Source organism: Salvelinus sp. IW2-2015, unplaced genomic scaffold (assembly GCF_002910315.2).
Source record: "Salvelinus sp. IW2-2015 unplaced genomic scaffold, ASM291031v2 Un_scaffold793, whole genome shotgun sequence".
NCBI lineage: Eukaryota > Metazoa > Chordata > Actinopteri > Salmoniformes > Salmonidae > Salvelinus > Salvelinus sp. IW2-2015.
In genome coordinates, this window is record NW_019942616.1 from 545,326 (window position 1) to 551,702 (window position 6,377).

The 6,377-nt window shown below is 40.7% G+C and overlaps 1 long non-coding RNA gene across 1 annotated transcript; it reads right to left on the reverse strand.

Moving 5' to 3' along the window:
- Positions 1 to 550: 550 nt before the first annotated feature.
- LOC139024007 (uncharacterized) lies at positions 551 to 1,937 on the reverse strand. The gene is made up of 3 exons (XR_011475240.1): positions 1,888 to 1,937; positions 1,272 to 1,467; positions 551 to 624 (listed from the first exon to the last, which is right to left on the reverse strand). It is a non-coding gene; the product is annotated as an uncharacterized lncRNA (long non-coding RNA).
- Positions 1,938 to 6,377: the final 4,440 nt, after the last annotated feature.

The window sequence follows — 6,377 nt, forward strand, 5'->3', positions numbered from 1 at the left end:
GGCTCTAGGTGTAGGTAGTAGTACAGGTCTACTTAGAGGCTCTAGGTGTAGGAGTAGTACAGGGTCTAACTGTAGGTCTAGGGTGTAGGAAGTGTACAGGGTCTACTGTGAGCCTAGGGACTGTAGGATAGTAAGGGTCTACTGTAGGGCTCTAGGGGTAGAGTAGTACAGGGTCTACTGTAGGGGTCTAGGGTTAGGAGTAGTACAGGGTCTACTGTAGGGGCTCTAGGTGTGTAGGAGTAGTACAGGGTCAACTGTAGGGCTCTAGGGTGTAGGAGTAGTAAGGGTCTACTGTAGCGGGCTCTAGGGTGTCGAGGAGTAGTACAGGGTCTACTGTAGGGGCTCTAGGGTGTAGGAGTAGTACAAGTCTACTGTAGAGGCTCTAGGTGTAGGAGTAGTTCAGGATCCCACCCTTCTGAGAAACATTGATGTTCCAAGTTCCGATCTTGATGGAGCGCTCGCAGGTCCCCAGCAGGTCGTCGGAGTTGATGTCGCTGTCGTACACCTCCAACCTCAAGATGTTGTTCTCACGGGCGTTGAGGAAGCTGAACTCCTCCTTCCAGCTTGGGTCACGGTTGTCTTTCTTCACCTCTGTCCTCCGAGAAAGCCGAAAGCTCTGAACACCTGGATAATAATGAGAATGATTATGATCATAGAGTTAGTTAGAGGAAACATCATGGATATAACCCGTTTGCCGATGAGGATACATTAGTGTATGCTAGCATAGCACAATGACTGGAAGTCTACAGGTAAGCTAGCATACCTAGCTAGCATTAACTCGAAAACTACCTGTAACTTCCTTCATACGGCACGCAGAGGCATAAATCTGGTATCGACGAGTTCATCTGACTCTGGATAAGTAGAAAGAGTCAGAATAGAATCTCCAGAATCTCGCGGTATCCCTTTAAAGTAGTCAACTGAGTATGTATGGTCGTCACTAGTTACCACAGCCACAAAGTCATAAACCCACCTATTTCTACAATTTATCTTTGTAAAATCTGATTTTAAAATCATAGGAAAAAAAACATAGAATGCCCACCTCAAATCACACCCTGACCAAACCAAATAGAGACATAAAAGGCTCTCTAAGGTCAGGGCGTGACATTATTTACAAAGACAAACCCTCTCTAACCCGGACGACGCTGGGCCAATTGTACGCCGCCCTATGAGACTCCCGATCACGGCCGGTTGTGATACAGCCCGGATCGAATAAACCTAACATCAAACATCAGCTATCATGATGGACAGGTGACTCAGGGAGAGAGATTTACCTCGACGTAGGCATCAGGGGTCCCTAGCAGGCTGCTGTGCAGGTCAGTGGCATGAGGTTGAACACCTTGAGACCTTCGGTCCTCTGCTGCATAGATCTGGACCACAGTCAGAACACACACCACCAGCAGGCACCACAGGAGAGAGGAGGAGGACATGTCTCCAGTCAGATAGGCTTGATCCGTGGAGGGAAGACAACTAGAGAGAGGGGGATAGGGAGATGAAAGAAAGGAGAAAATATAAGCACATCACCTGTTTCCCTAAGAGCATGTCACAGAGCAAGAAGAGCAAGAAAAGAGAGACATATTAAAATACATAAATAATCAGAAGATAGAAGGGACAAGATATATCAGGACAAAACCCACTGGTCACAGTTCAAAGTCTACTTCTGATTCACATTTGGTCGTTGTTGGATTTAGGTGACATGGATTACTTTTTGAACATCCAATCAGATTTCCACGTTGATTCAAAGTCATCACATAGATTTTTTGTATTTTTGTGGAAACAACGTTGATTCAACCAGTTTTTGCCCAGTGAGTTCTTTACATAATGTCCATTTCAAATATAATACATTATAAAATAAACTCTTGTTACATGACTCCTAAAAGGTCCTAATACCTGTGTTCTGTAGAGTCTGGAGACAGCAGGTCTGTCTGTCTCAGGGGGAACAACCACTTGTGGTTTTTGCCTATGCCCTCTCACTGTTTATAAAGACCTCACCTGTGCATCCACAATACACCCTCAACATACTCCCACAACACAGATGCGTTGTCCCAAATGACACCCTATTCCCTACATAGTGCACTACTATTGACCAGAGCCCTGTAGATCCTGGTCAAAGTAGTGCACTATCTAGGCCAGTGTGTCATTTGGGACATAGGTAGAGGGGCAATGGAGACAGGTGGCCTGTTCTCAGTGATGCCTCAACCAATGAGATAACACTGTGTTGCTAAACAACAGCAACACCTACAAGTATTATTAACGTCTGAAGCTGGTGAAATGAAYGCCAGGCTTTTGAATGAACACTTTGTGGGCTAGTTTCCTGGACACAAATTKAACTTGGTCCTGGACTAAAAAGAAAAAAKCCTTTCAAKAGGGATTCTCCATTAAGTGTGCTTTTAAGTTCAGCATTAGGCTTAATCTGGGTCTGAGAAATAGGACCTCAATGTTCAAAAAGGGAAATCCATGAAAATTCAAATTCATAATCACTGACAAATATTAAGATAAAAACTAAACACTTTACGTGATAAAATAAATATCCAGACTGAGACCATAATGCTGAGATGCAGGTTTCTTTATTGATGCCATACTGAAGGGAGGATTGTCATATCAGATGAGTGAGACAATATTCAGTTGAGATAAGGTCACAGGGAGCATTTGGCATATGCTCAGTTATTGGGGTTAGTTAACGAATGCACTTAAATCTGATAATCAGACATTGTGATAGGGGTGGGTACATAGTATGTGCGTCTCTTAGGTCAAGAGGGTGTTTGGAATGAGCGTGGGGTCAGAGGTCAAGGGTCCTGCTGGTCAGGGGCATAACCAGAGTTTCATAACATTCGGTCCTTAGCCCTGAGGACTGGGGAGGTTAAAACAAATCACATTTAATAAACCATTGCATGCATGTCGTTGTATATGCGGGTCTAAGAAAAAATTGCCTTTTCAAATCTGATTTCATGAAATGCTATGTCATTTTACATGACTGGAGACGTTACAAGAATATTTTTTAATAGCACACAAATGACCAAAATGTCTACTCCGACGTTGACATACTGAGATGAGTTAAACAAATGACCCTGTCTTAAATGCAACCAGTAGCATAGGCCAATGAAAAGTATGGATACACAGATTGTATGAGGAGGAATTTATACTTCACCAACTTTCCAGTGGCACTCAGTCATCCAAACTGTCTTTTCCCCGCAATTGCATTTTTTATATTATGAAAGGCCTTTTAGCTGCTGTCTGAGACACATTGACAGACACATTGACAGACCCATTGACAGACCCATTGACAGACACATTGACAGACACATTGACAGACACATTGACAGACACATTGACAGACACATTGACAGACACATTGACAGACACATTGACAGACCCATTGACAGACCCATTGACAGACACATTGACAGACACATTGACAGACCCATTGACAGACACATTGACAGACACATTGACAGACACATTGACAGACCCATTGACAGACACATTGACAGACCCATTGACAGACCCATTGACAGACCCATTGACAGACACATTGACAGACCCATTGACAGACCCATTGACAGACCCATTGACAGACCCATTGACAGACCCATTGACAGACCGATTGACAGACACATTGACAGACACAACTCAAGTCAGCTGTTCAAAATTTGCCGCGTGGGCTGCCCAATTGTGGGATTCCTGACTGTAAGCCTATATGTGCTTGTGATGTGACAAAACACAATAACCATTTTTATTCTGTGGCTAAATGATGCTCTCTGGTGAAGTATTTTCAATGATTTCATTTATTTCTGTACAGACAGGAGCAATTTGGCTTTTATCATTTGACAAATGTATTTGACTTGATCTGCAGCACTTACAGTAGCCTACCCTTTATTGTGGCTATGTTTTCATCCCCAAGGCCAAATAATCAACACRTCTTGTTATTTGTTCAATGGAGTGTGGTCAGGATCCCATGAGGTTATTGCATAGGTACGCCTACTTTTATAATAATATCCTATTTAAAATAGTCTATCAGCAAGTTGCCTACAATTACAAGAGAGTAAAGTCAGTAAGTCAATGAACAAGTATTTGTATCTAATKAATTATTTTCCCTGTTTAGCCAATAGTGGTTTAGTTATATTGTCATAGAAACGATGCAGGCCGTATACCATTTTAACCATTGTAGCACAGGTTCTATGTTCATAATGCTAATCGGAAAAGATATCAAATTACTTGATAAGCCTTTGGGAAAAGTGTAAAAATATATACAGTATTTGCATCAGTAGGCTAAGTGACTGAAATGCATCAGAAAAGTATTGTAAAGTTCAGGAAGACGTCATGGAGGCTAATCAGGAAGTGGCTATAGGTCTAATGTGTGCAGAGAAGAAGTGCATTGCTTTGACTTGCTAGACTAATSATCATGAGCACTCACCTCAACTTAGATAACATTTTCCCAGGCTAATATTTGACCAAATATCCAAATGGAGATTCAGTGAAAACAAACATATGACATTGATTTATCAAGATGAGTTCCCATGCTTGTCTCAAAGATGCGCAATGGCGCTGGTCCCATCAAAAACGGTGCTGGAATGCTCAGTTGACCACACACAGCATATCATTTAATTATTATTAACAGTGGAGTAGCCTAGTGGAGACAATGTTATATTATTACATCATCAATGTATTATACACAGTGGAGTAGCTCGTGAGCACAATGTTTATTATTACATCATCATGTATTATACCAGTGGAGTAGCCTAGTGGAGCACAATGTTCTATTATTACATCATCATGTATTATAACCAGTGGAGAGCCTAGTGAGCACAATGTTATATTATTACATCATCATATGATTATACCAGTGAAGTAGCCTAGTGGAGCACAATGTTATATTATTACATCATCATGTATTATAACCAGTGGAGTAGCCTAGTGAGCACAATGTTATATTATTACATCATCATGTATATACCAGTGGAGAGCCAGTGAGCACAATGTTTATTATTACATCATCATGTTTATAACCAGTGGGAGTAAGCCTAGTGGAGCACAATGTTATATTATTACATCATCATGTATTAACAGTGAGTAGCTTAGTGGAGCACAATTTATATATACTCATTTCATGTATATAACCAGTGGAGTAGCCTAGTGAGCACAATGTTATTATACATCATCATGTATTATAACCATGAACTAGTGAGCACAGTATATTATTACATCATCATGTATTGTAACAGTGTATGCAATGGAATTTCTTAGCTACACCAAACTTTGAACGTAGTGTACATTCAGCCTCTTGCAAATTAAGGAAAATTATGAGAACACAGAGAGATGAATAAAAATGATTTTTGGGGAAGCTTGGCTTCCCTGCATCATGAATACATGCCACTGCCTTTCACAGAAAAGTTTGCAAATAACGAAATAATAGATACAAATGATAACTTACTGATGATATACTTCAGTCTTCATAATACATTTATGTTCTATCAATATTTTTGTTGTGTTGAAATAACAGCTAGCCTACAATTTTGACAATGAGTGTTATCATTCTTTAGCTTGGCAGAATTCTCATCATTATTACTCACCTGATAATCCCAAGTCTAACCAAGCAGTAACCTCTTCTTTTAAAGCTCATTGGAGGAGAGAATCCAATGTCCCTCCCATGGACCTTCTCCCTCCAATGATTTTAAGAGGAATGAGGAAACAAGGAGGGAGGAAGCAAGGATTTGACAGCATAGTAATATTTTCAGACACAGCCAGCCCAAATGTGTCCATAAAGGGGAGGTTACTAGTTACTTTACAAGTCCTTCATCCCACAAATGGCACACCTTACTTGCCTTATAGCTGAGTGCCAACTTACTTTGTGACCAGGGCCCATAGAGTGGGTAGTGCCATACAATTGGGAATGGGTCCATTTTGGAATACACCCAGGGACCTAATAGCTGAGTGACTATCATGTGTCGATCATGAGACTATATTCCCAGGCAACACGTTTTTCACACCTGTTTGTTCAAGCTGGCCTGAAATGTGTTGGTACGCCTCGTTCCAACATGTTTCATTTAAAACATGTTCCTTACAGGCACAAGAAAGAATACAGTTTAGCTATTCTGTACATCTGGTCGGTATACCAAAACTAGCCTGAATACTACTGTCTTACTTAATCATAATCCCCCAAAAAACAACAACGTTCTTTGCAGGGGAAAGGCTATATTATTTGATTGTTACATTTTAAACTGTTGTAGAAGAGAACCAAATGTTGAATCATGAAGATGCTGCTAATTAGACACTATGACCATAAACAAATCACATTTGGGCTTAAAAGGTTTTCTTAATTTCTCTCTCTAGGATTGTATTATTTTTCTCATAAGACCTTCCATTTTCTCCAGCAATTACCT